Raw genomic sequence first — 18,346 nt, 5'->3', positions numbered from 1 at the left:
AAATTGGGCCTTTGGTGGTTGTGGTGGTGGTGGTGCCATAACACTATAAGTCCTCACAGTTATTCTCGGTGGGTGCAGGAACGGGCCCTGCTGTGAAATATTATATCAAGAATTGTATTTACATGCCCCTGTTAAAGGGGCTTAAAAATTGGACCTTAGGCACTGGTGCTGGTGCCATGACACTGTAACCTCTCCCAGATACTCTAGTTGGAGTGCAGGGATGAGCCCTGCTGCAAAGCATTGCATCAAAAATTTTAATTACATGCCCCTATTAAACAGGGGCTGAAAAATTGGGCCTTAGCCACTGGTGGCGTCACCCAGAACCAAAAATGTTCTTCCAAGCTATCAGCAGGATCATTGAGGAGGAGGAGGATAGTCAGTCAACATAACAGGACAGTCACTCAGCATCAGCAAAGGCAGTCTTGAAGGGAAGTGACATTTAAAAAAAAAATATTTGGTTGAATCAGCTTCAGGTGCTTGGTAGCTGGTGGTGATCCAAGACTGGTTCAACTTTATGAAGATCAGTCGATCAACCAAGATGGTGGACAGGCGCATCCTGTGATCGGTTGCAAAGCCTCCAGCAGCACTAAAGGTGTGTTCTGAAAGAACGCTGGATGCAGGACAGGCCAGTAGCTCAATTGCATACTGTGCAAGCTCTGGCCAGTGATCCATCCTCAAGACCCAGTAAGCCAGAGGATTTTCGGTGGGAAAGGCTTCCAAGTCTGACCTTGCCTCTAGGCATTCCTGCACCGTGTAAATCAGACGCTGGCGATGGTTGCTGGAACCGATCATAACTTGGAGCTGCGGACTAAAAAATTGTCTGAACGCATCGGTTAGATGGCCACCTTCTCCACTGCTCCTTCTGTGACTGACCGAAGCCTCAGCAACACGTTGTCAAGGACCAGGAGCTTGTAACCTCCCAGTCTCTGGGAACGCGTTGCACAGACCTTTCTGCAAGGCCTCCCGGAGATGTCTCATCCTCTGCTCCCTCTGCGATGGCAAGATAAGGTCCGCAACTTTACCCTTGTACCGTAGGTCAAGGAGAGTGGTCAGCCAGTAATGGTCCCTCTCTGATCCGAATAATATGAGGATCCTTCCGCAGGCTTTGCAGGATCAGGGAGGCCATGCAGCATAGGTTAGCTGAGGCATTCGGTCCGGAGTCCTCTGGGTCACTAAGGACAACATGATCCGCAGCTACCTCCTCCCAGCCACGTACAAGTCCACGTGTTTCTTGGGACTGTAAATCATCCCTAAAAGACTGCTGATGCTGAGTGCCAAGCTCCACGTCCATGCTGACACAAGCCTCCTCCTCCTCCTGCTCTTCCTGTGAGATGGGTGGGACAGCAGCAACACTGTCTGGATAAAGGGGGCCTTGAGAGGCAAGGAAGTCCTCCTCTTCCTGCCTCTATTCTGCCTCAAGTGCCCTGTCCATTATTCCACACAGCGTATGCTCCAACAGGTGGACAAGAGGTACAGTGTCACTGATGCATGCACTGTCACTGCTCACCTTCCTCGTGGCCTCCTCAAATGGTTACAGGACAGTGCATGCATCCCTGATCATGCCCCACTGTTGTGGTGAAAAAAAAAAAAAGAGCTCCCCTGACCTTGTTCTGGTGCCGTAGTCGCACAGGTACTCATTGATGGCCCTCTGCTGCGTGTGCAGCTGCTGCAGCATGGCCAACATTGAGTTCCACCTGGTGGGCATGTCACATATAAGGCGGTTCTTGGGCAGGTTCAACTCCTTTTGGAGCTCAGCCAGCCAAGCCATGGCATTAAATGATCGGCGAAAATGCACACAGACTTTCCTGGCCTGCCTCAGGACATCCTGTAAGCCCGGGTACCTGCCCAAGAACCGCTGCACCACCAGGTTAAGGACGTGAGCCACACAGGGCACATGGGTCAGCTGTCCCTGTCGGAGGGTGGAGAGGAGGTTGGTGTCATTGTCACAAACCACCATTCCTGGCTTAAGCTGGTGTGGTGTCAACCACCTCTCGGCCTGCCCCCGCAGAGCTGACAAAATGTCTGCCCCAGTGTGGCTCTTGTCCTCCAAACAAACCAGCGCAAGCACGGCACAGCATCTTTTTTCCTGCATACATGTGTAGCCCCTTGAACACCTACGAAGCACCGCTGGTTCCGAGGACAAAGCACTGGAAGAGGCCATGGAGCAAGAAGAAGAGGAGGGGGTGGAGGAGAGAGGTGTGTCACAACCAATAGTAGCATTTTGGAGGCGTGGTGGCGGAACAACCTCCAACACTACTGCACCTTGTCCTGCATCCTTCCTAGCTGCCAGAAGAGTGACCCAATGGACCGTGGAAGATAGGTAACGTCCCTGTCCATGCCTGCTGGACCATGAGTCAGCGGTAATATGCACCTTACTGCTGACCGCCCTGTCCAGACCCACACCAAAGAACAAAGCAGACCTCTCCTTGCTCCTCATTAGCTGGGATCTCCAACCCCACTAGACCTTCAGTCCTCTCTGAAATCTACACTGAGAGGAATGAAGGTGTAGAATTAGGTGTGTCACAGCCAAGTACTTGCGGGCACTCTGCTAGCAGTACACCGACATCCGATTGTACCAGGCAAATTTCCCTGCCCCAGCTGCTGGACCATCAAAAGAAGTTCACTCCCCGCCATCCACATGCTCAGAGGTTGAATGCTAGCTTGGCTAAATTGCTAGCACTTCAGCTGCTGCCTTTTCAGTTGGTAGACTTGGCCCCCTTCCGTGAGTTTGTGCAATGTGCAGTTCCTCAGTGGCAGGTCCCCAAACGCCACTTTTTCTCACGGAAGGCAATTCCGGCTCTCTAACGGCATGTGGAAGGCAATGTCCATGCCTCGCTGGACAGGGCGGTCAGCGGTAAGGTGCATATTACCGCTGACTCATGATCCAGCAGGCATGGACAGGGATGTTGCCTATCTTTCACGGCCCATTGGGTCACGGTCCATACCTGCCAGAAAAGACAGTGCCCCCTGTGACCAGGCTGAACATCTCATAGTCCAGTCAGACTGATGCTAAAGTCCAAATTTAGACAATTGTGCCTAAACCAAACTGCAGTTTAAGCATAACCTTAACTTTGAAAAACGCATAGCGCGTGTGTCAGGTCACCTAGAGGCCAGGTGATAGATGCACACCGTAGGGATCAGGAGTGCACCGCAAGGTTGTGGACCCTACGGCTGACTGCTGCGGATGGAAGTCAAGGTGATAAGTAGGGATGAGCTTCGTGTTCGAGTCGAACGTACGTTCGACTCGAACATTGGCTGTTCGTCCATTCGGCGAAATCCGAACTCTTGGTCCGTTCGCGTCAAAATTCGTGTGGCGCGCACAGCCCACAATGCACTGCGGTGGCGCAGTGCATTGCTGGCTCATGATTGGCCAAGCATGCACTGTGACCCCGCATGCTTGGCCAATCGCAGCGCTAGCAGCGAGGAGAGCCATGATTGGCCACAGGCATCCTGCCTGTGGCCAATCATAGCTCAGGCTGTGTAGTGCACGCCCCACACTATATAAGGCCGCTTTTGAGGCGGCCTTGTGTAGTGTGTTGGCATCTGAAGCAGTGGGTGTTCTGTGTACCTTCAACACAGTACATACCGATCGTTTTTGGCTGATTTCCTATCTTGCTGTTGTGTAGTGGTTATTGTCTGTGCCCTGACCGCAGTATACACCACTATATTCACCTCACCTATATAGCTAGTGATCTATCTTTAATAATAGAGCTTGCAGTCAGTAGTGTTAGGAGATAGTGCGTGCTGTCTGCGTACTCTGTACCCAGTACATACCGCTATAATATAGGGCAGGCCCCTACTTTCAAACATCCAACTTACAAACATCTCCTACTTGCAAACGCAAGGAGACAGCAGCAAGTGAGATGAAAAAAGATGGACGACAAAACAAATTATACAGGGGTGATAACCCTTCCCTATGTTTTCCAAAAAGCTTAAAAATAGTTTTTTTGACTGGAGCTACACTTTAAAAATGTACCAGTTGAAAATTACAAACAGATTCAACTTAACACAACAAACCTACACAGTCCCTGTCTTGTTTGCACCGCCTGTATACTGCTGTTCTGAGTATATAGGGCCTGGGGGCCACACGCATTTCCTTTTTTTAATATGGGTACAGGGTTCCCCTTAATATGCGTACAAGACCCAAATAGGCTGGTAATGGGCAGGGAGGGCTACCCATGCCATTTTTCTCAATGATTTTCAACCATATTGCAGGAACCAGATATAACATTAAAACCGCAAGCAGTTTTAAATGGTGTTATTTCCGTTTAATGTCATTTTGTGCAGGGACTGTTCTAAACACGGGAAACACGTGGCACTTCACAGGCATACTACAGACACCCCCCAGGCACCATATTTAAAGGAATATTTCACATTTTTTTTTCACTTTAATCGTCATTAAAATCAGTGCTCCTGCCAAAACGGCCGTTTTTAAAACTTTTTTTTGCATTGACCCATGTCCCCTGAGGCAGGAGTCAGGTCCCCAAACCCTTTTTAGGACAGTATCTTGCATATTAGCCGTTAAAATTAGCACTGTCCATTTCGAACGTTCGAGTCCCATAGACTTCAATGGGGTTCTAACGTTCGTAACGAACGTGGGGTCCGTTCGAAAGTTCTGGTGCGAACCGAACCGGGGGGTGTTCGGCTCATCCCTAGTGATAAGGAAGGCAGGGCCGCCGGAAAACCAAGATGGATCCCACCGGGGTTAGAGAGTAAGTTTCCCTGGGGCGCGGAGTCTAAGAGCCAGCAGGTGTTCACCAGAGCCTCTAGTGGGGAGGATGGACTGGGCTGCAACTGGCTCCAAGTCGCGACCCCCAGGGTCCCCCAGCTCACACCCACAGTAGGCACCAGGAGGATAGGGATAGTGAGGGATTAAGCCAAGGTTGGGGCCACAAGCAGACAAGGACAGCAGAGTTCACGCCAAAGGATCAGGATCACAGGCAAACAGGGATAGTCAGGGACACGCCAAAAGGTCAGGATCACAGGCAAACAGGGATAGTCAGGGACACGCCAAAGTCAGCAACAGAACAACAGAAGAGCACATGGCAGGTAACAGGAAGCCAAACACACAAAGGTTGATCAGCAGGGTAGGCCTGCAGTGCACTGTTTAATATAGAGTTCTCTGATAGGAGCTAGGGTGGAGCCATGTCAGAGGAGGGATTACAAAAGCAGTCAGGTGAGAGTCGGCTGGTCTCTAGAGATGAACACATGGAGACAGGTAAGCAGACAAACACTATTGCATAACCATGACAGCGTGCTCTTCATAAGCCGCCGCTACACACTCACCCTGCTTATTTAGACGATGTCCTCATTGTCTGGGAAAGACAGGAAAAAGAAACCCAGAGATAACAACTAGTTCTATCAAAAAAAAAACTAGAGTACCTGAACGTTGGGGACAGGAATGGGAAAGGGAAGGACAACAATAAACTTCCAGTATTGTATGAAGACATTTGTTTAAACACAGAATTATTATACATCAAGATTACCACCCAAACCTGTCTACCTAAACCACCCATTCTCCGGCAGCTTGATAGATGCTCCTCGGTGAAGCCTGAAAGAAAAGAAAAACATACAAACAATACACTGTACACAGACTATTAGAAGGCAGGGTTCCATCCAATCTCAATGGATCCCTCTCCTCTAAACCTTAAAACTTTTAAAACTCTTTTTTTTTTCCCTCTACCTATAAAACAGTGCTAATTGCGCTGACCCATGTCACCTAGTGGTATGCGCCGCTAAGGTGCAGTCTCTTATTAGAACAGCTCTGTATCCAGTAAAGTGATCTTGACACGGCGAATGTTTCTTTCTCTGTGTAACTGGCCCTGACTAACTACACCATAGTTCAGTAGTTCCAAAAGAAAATGCAAAAAGATAAAGACCAAGAGAAACTCTCCTTGCAAATTCAAAGACTTGACTCAGGAACAGTTCACCAGTAGAAACGGGGATCAGGCAAAGTTAAATCTTTCCCCTGTGCATCCACAGTAGTAATGAAATAAACTGCACTGTCTTTGTCCGGTCTGCAAATCACAATTTTGTCTCCATAAATGTGCCGACCATAACTCCAATGCTGTAGACATCCGACAAACCGTTCATACAGCTCCGGTGAAAAAGCCTTTTTTCGAAGTGGCTTTGGTACTTTTAAATAGTTCCAAACATTGTCCTTGTACCATGCCTCGCGATTCTCCTCAATGTTCATAATGTCCCTTGGGACATAGGGGAATTCCAACCCCATACTCATTGGCCACTCTCTCATAAAGGAGTTGCTGTGACCTTGCAAGTCTTGGCAATGCGCGGGCACTTCCTTCCCCGGGCGGTATGCAGGAGTTTGGGGACCGTTGCACCAACATGGCAGAGTCCCTTTGAAGTGTGGGCAAATTCACAGGTTTAGGCAGAGTCACATTTACCGTGATGGGGTTTTCCGCACTCAGCGTTTCACCCCCTGAGGTTAAAGATAGCCAGTCTGAAACATCTGTACAAGTGGCGGCTTCATCATCCCCTTCAGCCCACAACAACTCCTGAGACAATGTCCCCAAAATGTCATCATCTCCAGTGTCTGACAAAGACTCTAACTCTGAATCTCGATATTCCTCTGCCGGTAAATAATTCACTAAAGGTTTACTTACAGTCTGAGTTTTTCCCGAAGCAACATTCTTCCGCCGATTGGATCCAGCCAGACTCGGTAGCGGTTTTCCATGTCGGTTCCGAGAAGACTTTGTACGCCCCACTTTCTCCAAAGGAGGCATGGGGATTTCAGTAATGGTAGTAGAATCTAGTCCATCTGCTCCAAAGTGGTCTCTTCAGCAGTCGCAGTGGTAGAAGCAGCGGCATCTCTCTCAGAGGTGTCAGCAACGACAGGTGTCACCGCTGTGGAAGGCCTCACCGAAGGGGCGAAGATGGCCGACTCTGTTGTCACGCCCGTGGCCTAGTCCACGCGGTAGGCCCTTGGTAGTGCGATTGACTGCTCCACTTTAAAGAAATACTCCCCACACGCAAAACAATGGACAGATGGCCGGGGGTTCACGAACAGTCTCTCACATTTTCCACACAACATCCCCAGGGCCTCAACATCCCCTGATGCGTACAGGACTAACCGCCCTTGAGGGGCCAGACAAATCCCTGTATAGGTCAAAGTGGCTTCTGGGAGTCTCACTCCCATCATACCTTCTCTCAACGGCATATGGGGTCCCATGCTGGGCGGCTTGAAACATTCTCACGTTGGGAGCCTTTTTCTCCAATCACTGTGAGAGAAAAACTAGACTAGCTTCTTCTCCTTCCGCAACACACTCTCACACGGTGCCTCATGCAGGAAAAGAACAGCATAGACTCCTCCCACTAATTGCTTGGGCTGCGTAACTTTGCAGGCTTTTCGGCAAGGACTCCTCCCACGCTTACGCACCTCAGTGAAAGTCTGAGTAAAGATGGCGCAGTTCAAAAACACAACACTCTGTCCTATGCTTTACCACGTGTACAGTTCTTTGCATGGGGTAACGGTAAATCCCGGACGAGCCCCCACATGTTGCACTACCCCCGAAGGAGCTTCTGGTTAGATTTGGGCTTACCGTTACCTTCTGTTTTACTCACTTCACATCTAGGAGTGTCCCGTGGTAGATGGCCCAGTAACTTGAGAGACTGACAACAAATCCACTTGAATGGATTTTATTTGCAAATAGACAATGAACAATGAACAATGAACAGTCTCTTAAATTGGGATCAGAGGGTTGGAAAGGAAGTTCAGGTACTCTTAGTGTCAAAGTCAAATATTGAAGAACTTGCTTACTTTGACTGCATCAAGAGAATAGCTATTCGCAACTGGATGTTCACTTAAGTTGGACAGTCCTTCTCTCACAAGGCCTAGCAGCCAACAAGGTGCTTACTCAGGGACAAGTCTCTGCCACAGACGTTGTTGTAGAACACGTAGTAAACTAAACTTGAAGGATACTCGTAGGATACCTGGATCTTTCAGCCAGCTTGGCGATATCCACAACAGGCTCTTACTAAGAAACCAACCAGTACGTGGTCTTCTTCTGAAGAGTCCTCCCCTGGAATGCTTGAAGTCACTGGGTCTCTCCCAAACCGGAGACGGCACCCAACCACCTCAGAATCCTCCTTTAGTTTCCTTGCCTCGGGCTAGCCAGCCCCGAGACATCAAGATCAGGTGGATCCGCACCCCAGACCATAGCCTTCCTGGGGGCTGGTCAGGAGGATCAGGACCATGAAGTCATTACATCCTTCTGGACCGGAACACCGAAACACGTGACGTCCGCATAAATACCCTCTCCCAGAAAGCACAGCAAGAGCGCCACTCCCACTGGCGGGCTCCGACAGAGATTAACTTAAGCACCTAACCAGACCATAGTTCCATACCTGCCAGAAGAGACAGTGCCCCCTGTGACCAGGCTGAACATCTCATAGTCCAGTTAGACTGATGCTGAAGTCCAAATTTAGACAATTGTGCCTAAACCAAACTGCAGTTTAGGCATAACCTTAACTTTGAAAAATGCATAGCGCGTGTTCTTCAGGAGCTGCCACTACATATCGTTTTCAGAATGTTGGGGTAAGGAGTATGAACTGTAAAGAGTGCAGGCTCAGGACTATGTATTGTACACAGTGCAGTTTCATGAGTATGTGTTGTACAGAGTGCAGGTTCAGGAGTATGAATTGTAAAGAGTCCAGATTTAGGAGTATGTATTGTACAAAATGCAGATTCAGGAGTATATAACGTACAGAATGCAGGGTCAGGAGTATATTGTTTTCAGAATGTAGGGGTAAGGAGTGTGTATTGTACAGAGTGCAGGTTTAGGAGTATGTATTATACAGCGTACAGGGTCAAGAGTATATAAAATACAGAATGTATGGGTCAGAAGTATGAATAGTACAGAGTGCAGGTTCAGGAGTATGTATTGGGGCCCAAGGGACTATACTATAAATTCTGGGAGCCATAGCCTGCGTCCCATTGAGATATAAAAAATCCCCTCCCCCCTCACCCCGGGGCTCCTTACTGGACTTATGGAGCCTGGGTCCAGTATAGAAGGAGCGACTCTACTCCCCTATCAGCAGTCCTACTGTGGGTTGAAAGGTTTATCAAAATAAAATCCAGGGACACCTTATGACCACGCAAAGCATATTAACCAAATGTTGGGCGTGGCCAAATTGTGCAGTGGGAGGGGCTTAAAGGTGTATGTTTTAATAACACCTGAGCCTACTTTGCTCTGGGGCAACTGTACATAACACACAGCATGTAGTGGTCAAAGGTAAGTAAAACACAGAGTGTCTCCCAAACAAAAATCCCTCCCTCCTCCCAATTCATATCTTACCCCCCCAGTACAAATCCCCCCTCCCGGAACTCTACCCACCGGACCTTGGTATAGCAGTGCTGGAGAGTCCCCACAGTCCACCATCTGCCAGAGAGTTCCTTCCCCTCATCTCCATTGGTAGCACCTGTACAGCTACAGAAGGCACCATATACTGTACTTGTAGGATGGGGAGGAGTCCGTTGCTTCAAGTGGAGCATGTCGCCTTTCTGCACAGGAAATCAAGAACACAGTATGTCTCATGAATGAGTATGTGTGTGTGCTTTTCCTTCTGAGGGGTTCTCCTCTGCACCCATGATTTCTGGGAGGTACCACTTGTGTTCCTCCTCCTTCCCCCACCCATCTCCATTATTCTCCTTGGGAAAATACATTTGAATAACAAACATCTATTAAAAAAAAAAAAAAGATGCAATGCTATTACAGTGATCTACCCGCTGTGCTACTGTGTTCTGACAGCAGGACTGCCCCCCCGCCATTGGCTGCCAGAGCTGATTAGATGCCGATTGGCTGCTTGTTTTCCAGCATGCTCGCTCAACAGAAGCTGGCCGTGAGATCAGCTTCCATCAAGCAAGGACCTGTACACACGGGCTGAATGTTGGCCGGTATCTACTGTACTGGCTCATTTGGGCTAATATTTGGCCCCTGTGTACGGGGTTTAGGAGAGGTGAAAAAAAAAAAAAAGGAAAATAAAACCACTTCAACTACCACATTCAAAAATTGGTAAGCTGCAAAAAAAAATAATATTTGGGATTAATACCGTTTCAACTCCAGGAATTAACGTGTTCAATTAGGCTGCATTCGCATGTTTTTATGTGCAATTTGCACATTTTATGCAGCCTTTTTGAGCTTTTCTTTTTAGCCAGTAGAGAAGATTATCATCTGTTGCATCATTTATTGCTAGGTTTTTCAGCTTTTTTAGCTTTTCCATGAACTTTTATGTCTTTATTATTATTATTATTCATTTTTAATTCATTTTTTTGTTAGGGCAAGACAGTGGTAGGCAACCTTGGCCCTCCAGCTGTAGTGAAACTACAATTCTCATGCCTGTGATTGGCAGGGTCTTGCAAAGTCTCATGGGACTTGTAATTTCACCACAGCTGGAGGGCCGAGGTTGCCTACCCCCGGGGTAAGGGGTTAGAGTTAGGGTTAGGTTAGCGTTAGGATTAGGGGTTGGGGGTTAGGATTAGGGGTTAGGGTTATTTATTAAGTATTTATTTTTATTGTTAGGGTATTAATCATAGGCGTGCACACAAGGTATGTCGGGTGTGCCTGGACACACCCTAATCACCCCATGTGCATTAGTATTATTGCTCTGTGTGGAACATGAGAAAGACCTCCCTCTTGCTGGCAATGCCATGAGATTAGTGTTTAAGCACTTTTCTTTCACTGTCCTGGCTGGGAGATCAATGTGCCCGGGTCATATCTATGTAGAGAGACACACACACGTGTGTGTTTGAGCTTTAGGATGTACACCCTAATGCAATAGGCTGCGCACATCTATGGTGTTAATAATTCTACTGCCACCACTACTACTACTACTTATTATTATTATTATTATTATTATTGTTATTATAATAATAAATAGATGTAAAATAAAATTAATAAAAATGATAAATACAATGATTAGTATGTAAATAATTAACCCCCAACATAATAATAACTAAACACCCTCACACAAAATAAATAAATTATTATATAATAAATTATTATCAATAATAATTAAAAAAAAAGTGTTCAGGTTTGGGTGTTTATTATTATTTTATTATTATTAATCATAATAATGTATGTAATATGTATTATTACATACTATTCATTTATTTTATGTATTCATATTTGTGTACTTACTTATACATATATTATTCCTTTTTTTTAAATTTGAGCAGAAATCACGCCAAAACACGTGAGTGTGCACAAAAACACCCAAATGGCGTTTTTTTTTATTTTTCATTTCTATGGGAATAAAAGCACACCAAAAATGTGAAAATCTGCCCAATTTGAGCTACAAAAAAAGCTCCAGAAATTTTTTACATTTCAGGTTTTTGGCTTCAGGTGACTTGGAGTGGGAATGTGAACCATCTCCATAGAGAATCATTGCTTTTTTCTCCTCCAGCGTTTTGGAGCTTTGAGCTTACAGCTACAAAACGCTGAGGTGTAAATAGGGCCTTAGAGGACTATTGGGGGGGGGGGGGGACAACAAAAACCTCTTGAGACGGTGTCAGAGTATACATGTACGTGCAACCAGTCTCTAATGTGTATGGTCAAAGCAGCAAAGCCTGTGTGTGATAAGCTGCAAGAGAAGTATTGTCACTTTTGTAATAGATAGCCAAGAAAATGCCCTTTGTGCAATTACTTTTATCACTTCCTTATGTTTGCTTAGGAATACCAGGGTGTGCACAAGTTGTAAATAGTAAGTTCATAATTAACATAGTAAGGGCTTGTGTACACATGCATTGTTGTCAAATGCTTCCTTTTGCATTCAAAGGACAGTGCAACACGCAATGTTAACACACAATACAACAAAAAGGACTGCTTTGCTTGCAATATAAATGTATCTCGATAGGACCTGCTACATCCAAAGAAAAGGCAATGCAAAGCAATTTAACCACTTTCCCCCCTTCCTGCCCAGGACAATTTTCAGCTTTCAGAGCTGTCCCATTTTGAATGACAATTGCGCGGTCATGCTATACTGTACCCATTTATCATTTTCATCCCACACAAAGCTTTCTTTTGGGTATTTGAACACTATTGGGGTTTTTAATTTTTGCTAAACAAACTAAATGTAGCACTAACCCCCGAAGGAGCTGCTGAAATTTGATTCAGGCCTGCACTCTGCTAATGAACCCCCCCAAATTGACTCAGTCCCCTTGACACAATACGGTACAATATAATGTAATGCAATATACCTGTATTGTAACCTCAGGATCCTCTGGCTCCACCTGCTGGGAGAAAACAACACTCCACACAAGCTGGATACTTAACCAGATATATTTTACTGTAAATATGTCTCAAAGGTGATTACAGTAATTGTGCTGTCACCCCAGCATAGGACGACAGTACAATGAATTTCAACATAAACAATTGCAAACAATATTTATACCTGGGAGCTCCCCCTACTTTTAAAGCTATGCGATCTCAGTTAAAGTACTTAGTCTTTGATCTTCTTGTCTTCGCTAGCTAAAGTAACTCTTTGTAATCTTAAACTATGTTAAAAAAACTTTGAAACGTCAGAGTAGATAGGCCTCAAACCTGCTCAGTGTCAGTTACTCAGCTCCTTCTTTGTGGAACTCTAAATCCCAGGTGAGGCTTGTGTATGAGTATCTGCATGTAAAAGTTAACAAACTGTGGGTTGTTACCCGCTCACCAACTGGATCGGAACTCCGTGTAGTAGCTTCGGTCCAGTGACTGTAGCTTGCTCTTCCATCAACTGGCTACGTCACTCTGTTCCACTATGCTGGGTGAACCCGATCTTCCGATGCTGAAACGAGTGTCTCTGGATGTCTCCAATCCGGTCACTGTGTCTCCTGCACTGTCAGGTCACTCACACAAGCTATAGAAGTTGCGATCTGTGATGACTGTTGGTCCCTTCTAATGGGAGGCCTCTAGGGATGAGCTCAGGCGTGTTCGCATGGAACACGTGCAGAGCCTGCCAGGAAGTCGGCGCAGCGCTGCGCTGCGCTGACCTCCTGGCGGGCTCTGCACGTGTTCCAATGCGAACGCGCCTGAGCTCATCCCTAGAAGCCTCAACACAGATCCTCACAGGCTGGCCATGCGATCCCAAGAGACCTAAAATGGCTGCTCGGGTTCCCTTTATGTCCTACCCAGCATGCACTGCTAGAGAAAGTGTTCATGGGTAGGTCATCAAGCCTCCTAGGTAAAAGGGTCAACCTTCAAATGTGAATAATCAGTCACTTCCTGTATGTTCAATGGTTGAAAACAAAAGTTATCCCAGTGCAATTTCTGTATTTGCCTGCTAGATGGTGCCAAATACTAAGCTATAGAATTGTATTGTAAAACATTAACATCACATTAATAGGCAAAAATGTGTCAGCACTACACACTCTCCCTACTTTTAGTCTTTGGTCCCCAAAAGATATTTGGACTCTTGGTCCTATACACATTTTTGCCTGTTACATGCTGTCATTTACATGCGGAGAGAGCAGGTTAGTATGATAACAACCAAGTTGCATTGCCATGACTAGAGTCTAAACTCAAATGACTTATCTTACAACACAAATCTGACAGAGGAGCTTCCCACCAATTCTCATATGATGGAGAGCTGTCCTGTGCACTCACAGCTGAGACTATAGCGTCTAGTACAGATGTGTCAGGGGGTGAGCTGGGGTTGTTCCTCACTGAATCAGAAATAGAGGGATCAAGCACTTCAGGGTTTCTCTTGCTGACAAACTGAGATGCTTCAGAACATTCGCCCAAGGTATTATAAGTCAGTCTTTGTGGTGGGCGAATGTCTCTCTTTGTTCTTTGTACTTTCAGAGTATCTACTCCTTTTGAACAAATGCCTTCCTCTCTCCACTCAGGAGCTAAGGATGGAGAGTAAGCAGGAGTACTGGGCTCCTCTGTGTGATGAGCTGCTGGCACAAATTCTGAGGCCTCTGCCCTAAGAGTGCCATTATTGTCTTCTCCTCCTTCTAAGGAGGTATTAGCATCTGTCTGAAGCTTCTGAGAGCCACAGCCAGCTCATCTCCGCTTCCTCATCTTCATCTGTAGATGGCACAGGCTGAGATCTGGTTACTGGCCTATGCACAGCAGTGGATGTGGAGGGGAGTTCCTCCTCTGGACTTTTCCTGACGGCCTCTGTGAGAGGTAAGAGGTGATTCTAATGCCAAGTTTTCACTGGCCCAGTGTTTCCTTCTGGCTTGATTTCATACACTGGGAGTCCTGGAAGCTTCCTACACACAACATAAGGCTGTGATCTCCAGCGATCAGCCAACTTATGCTTGCCTGGGATGCCTAGATTTCTCAGTAGGACCCAGTCACCTGGTTGAAGATCTTGAACTCTTACTTTCAGGTCAAAGTTCCTTTTATTCCTACTCTCCCTGGAGTTTGAGGTGGTTCTGCCCTGTTCGTAAGCTGTCTTCAAACTTCTCCGCAGTCTGTCCACATACCCTCTATGGGAGGTCTCTGATGTGTGATCCAAGGAAGTCCCAAAAGCTAGATCTACTGGTAGCCTGGCTTCACGGCTGAACATTAGTCTGTAGGGCAAATACCCAGTAGCATCACTCTTGGTACTATTGTAGGCATGGACCAGTGCAGTGATATGTTTGCTACAGTGGGGTTTCTGCTTGGCAGTTAGCATCCCCAACATATTCAGAAGAGTCCTGTTGAACCTTTCCGGTTGAGGGTCCCCTTGTGGGTGGTAGGGAGTAGTCCTGAACTTTTGTATGCCTAGTAGGTCCAATAGTCTTTTTATCAGCCTGCTCTCGAAGTCTCTTCCTTGGTCTGAGTGTATCCCTTGAGGTAGACCATAGTGGACAAAGAATTTTTCTACGAGAGTCTTTGCTACTGTGGCTGCTTGCTGGTCTCTAGTAGGGAACGCCTAGGCATAGCGGGTGAAATGATCTGTAACCACTAAAATGTCCTCTTGCCCACTCAGGTCGGGTTCCAGGCACATGAAATCTATGCAGACTAGATCCATTGGCCCTTGGCTCTCTAAGTGGCCCATTGGGGCAGCCCTCTGAGGCAGAGTCTTCCGTTGGATGCACCTAAGGCAGGAATGACAATAACTCTCCACTTCGGTCCTCATGTGAGGCCAGTAGAATCTGTCCCTTATGAGTTGAAGAGTCCTCTCAGCTCCTAGGTGGCCATGATGGTCATGCAGGGCCATCATCACTCTCTCTCTGTGCTTTTCTGGCAGAAGCAGTTGCCACTTCTTTTCAGGATCTTCAGAGGGGCCCCTTCGGTAGATGACCCCTTGTTGTAACTGCAACAGATCCCACTCTTCCAACAGTAGCCGGGCTTCTTTCTGGGAACTCTTCCGCAGCAGATCAGGCTGCTTATTCTCCATTGCCTCTAGCACTAATTCACAGAGCAAATCTTCCTCCTGGTCTCTTCTGAGATCCTTTTTTGACAGCTTTGGAAGACCCTCTTGCATAATCCGAGAGACATTGCAATAGCACTTGGGTACCCCCACTGAGGTCACTCCCACTTCTTTGGCTCTGGCCCCACCTTTTCCTTGCTGGCTTGTCCCTTCACAGAGGGCTATTACTCCTTCTGGGGTAAGTTGAATCCAGTCTTCTGAGGGGCTTTGGGAGTCATGGGGCCTTCTTGACAAGGCATCCGCATCTCGCCTACCAACTCTTGGTCTGTACTTCAGGCTGAAGGTAAACGCCGAGAGAGCAGCCAACCACCTGTGACCGGTGGCGTCCAGCTTCGCAGTAGTGAGCAGGTATGTGAGGGGGTTGTTGTCTGTCTTGACTGCGAATTCAGCCCCGTAGAGGTAGTGTCAGGGACTTACCAGCAATGGACAGGCACAGCTGCGTGCTTCTTCTCAAACTGAGCCTCAGCGTGTTCACACTGGCAGGCGTTGGTGCGTGCTTCCGGCGAGCACAAGTGGTGCGCGGGCGCGCGCACATGTGCATGATATCGCTGTTTGCCGCCACCGAACGCTTAAAGGTTCTAGTGCGCTGGTGCGGCGCTGTTTCATCTCAGCTCCCGTGTATCTGACTACCTGAACCTGATCATCTGCTACTGTTACCGACCCGGCTTCGTCTGACTTCCCTGCCTTCTCCAAACCAGACCCGGCCCGCCTGACCTTGCTACCACTTCTGCCTGTGATTCCGTTGCCGACCTCTGCCAGTTTTACTGACGCTGCCTTGCCTGCTGCCATCACCTGTCTGCTCGCCTACTGACCTGGACCGTCCGACCCTGCTCCAACCTGCTGCGCCTGTGGTTCCTGCCATCGGCTCCTGTAGCTGCTGCTTGCATTTCTCAGCTCTTCTATCAACTTACAGCCCTGGTCCGCCAGCCGTCCAGCCATCCAGAGGATCTCTTCTCCGCTATCAGTCCCAGCGGCCCTATTCCAGCAGGCACTCCTACCCACCGTGCTCTCGAGACTGCTGTTCCCATTCCAGTTGCTCCTGAACCAGCGTTGTAAGAGAGGTCTCCTTCTACAAGTCAGGCTTCAACACCAGGTACCTAACAGGTAGTCCTTCAGCTTGTCTACCACTGCCCACTTCAGAGCCAGAAATTCAAGTTGGTGAGTCGGGTAGTTTTTCAGCAGGAATTAGGCTTCTACTCACATAGGCGACAGGCCACAGGTGCCCATCATGTTCCTGGTAGAGTACCCCACCTAGGCCGTCTCTGCTGGAATCTACGTGTAATTCGTAGGGTTTGGCCGGGTCTGCATAGGCCAAGATCAGAAGCAGTAGTAAGGCTCCACTTCAATTGTCTGAAGGCTTCCTCACACTCTGGGGTCCACTGGTCCTGAATGGACTCCTTTTGTCTTTCCAGGCCTATTTGGATCTATGCCAGTTTCTTCTTGATTCTTCAATAGCTCAGTAAGCGGGTGAGCTATTGTGGTAAACCTTTCCAAGAACCTTCTGTAATAGGAACAAAAGCCTAGAAATGATCTAAGCTCAGTCACATTTGTGGGTCTGGGCCAAGAAGTGACAGCCTCCAGTTTCTTGGGATCTGTTGCTACTCCTTCTTCAGACACAATGTGCCCTAAGTAGTTCACTGAGGGTTGGTAGAATTGGCACTTCTCCACTGAGAGCTTCAGGCCCTCATCATGAAGTCTTTTCAGAACCTTCTCCAGGCACTCTTCGTGTTCCTCTAATGTTCTTCCAAACACTATGACATCATCCAGATACACCAGTACTTCAATCAGGTTCATGTCTTCTACTGTCTTCTCCATTAGTCTCTGGAAGGTTGCTGGAGCTCCAGACAGCCCTTGTGTCATCCGATTGACCTCGAAGAAACCCACAGGGGTGATAAAAGTGGTCTTCTCTCTGTCTTTGGGGCACATAGGGATCTGATAATACCCACTCTTTAGGTCCAGCACACTTAACCACTTCGCCCCTGAGAGGCTCTGTAAGGCATCCTCTATCCGAGGTGTGGTGTACTGATCAGGAATGGTCCTCCGGTTCAGGGTCCTATAGCCGATACATAGTTGTAGGGTCCTATTTTTCTTTCTTACCACCACTATTGGGGATGCGTAAGGACTCCTGGACTCTCTGATAATGCTTGTCCTTTTAAGTTCAGCCAGCTGTTCTCTCAAGTCCTTCAGATCCCCCAGTGGGATTCTCCTGACTCTTTCTGAAAAGGGCTTGTCTTCTTGCAACTGAATTTTATGTTCGGCACTCTTTGCAAGTCCCACATCAAACTCACTCTTTGAAAAGACTGACCTCCATCTCAGGAGTTGGGCTTCACCTATCTCCATCCATGCAGGAGTAAGAGGTGTGTTTTTCAGGCAGAATTCTTCCAGGGGAATCTCTCCTGCTAAATCACATGCAGAGACGGGGGTGGCTGGGCTGGCCTGTCCTAACAGTGTCCTGGCTGGTACCCTCACTGGCACAGCTGCTATGTTGCGGACGCTGACTGAAATCTTGCCTCTGTTCCTCTTTAATGCTCTAGTTGGCAGTACTTCGGGGATAAGTTCCAGTCCTCTATGTGCTTCCTGACCTGGAGTCTCGAGGACAATGAATGGGCCCGGCTTTTCCCAGCTCAACTTGATGGAGGCCCTCAGGCAGAGTACTTCATCTGGCTGGACCAGTCTCTCTTTCTTATCCAGAAGCCAGATCTTTCCCACTCCCTCTTTAGGGGCCTTCTCTTGTTTAAAATCTCGATACACCTGGGCAAGCATAGGGTTTATTTTTGTGGGAGGGGTTCTTCCCTGCAGTACAAGTGTAAGTAGTCTCCTCACTAAGTCAGTGTTTGTCCCGATAATGAGAGAGCTCTTGTCAGCCCCTGGGGGACGAGGGCATACCATGATCAAGGTGTCAAAGGTCTCAGCCTCACCTGCTGTACTTGGGTTGAAAGTGAGTCTGACTGGCAGGTAGCCATCATATGGGAATTTCTGA

This window comes from Lithobates pipiens, unplaced genomic scaffold, assembly GCF_037356315.1.
Source record: "Lithobates pipiens isolate NorthernLeopardFrog02 unplaced genomic scaffold, aLitPip1_a1.2 Scaffold_28, whole genome shotgun sequence".
Taxonomy (NCBI): Eukaryota; Metazoa; Chordata; class Amphibia; order Anura; family Ranidae; genus Lithobates; species Lithobates pipiens.
Note: the sequence above shows the minus strand (reverse complement) of the source record.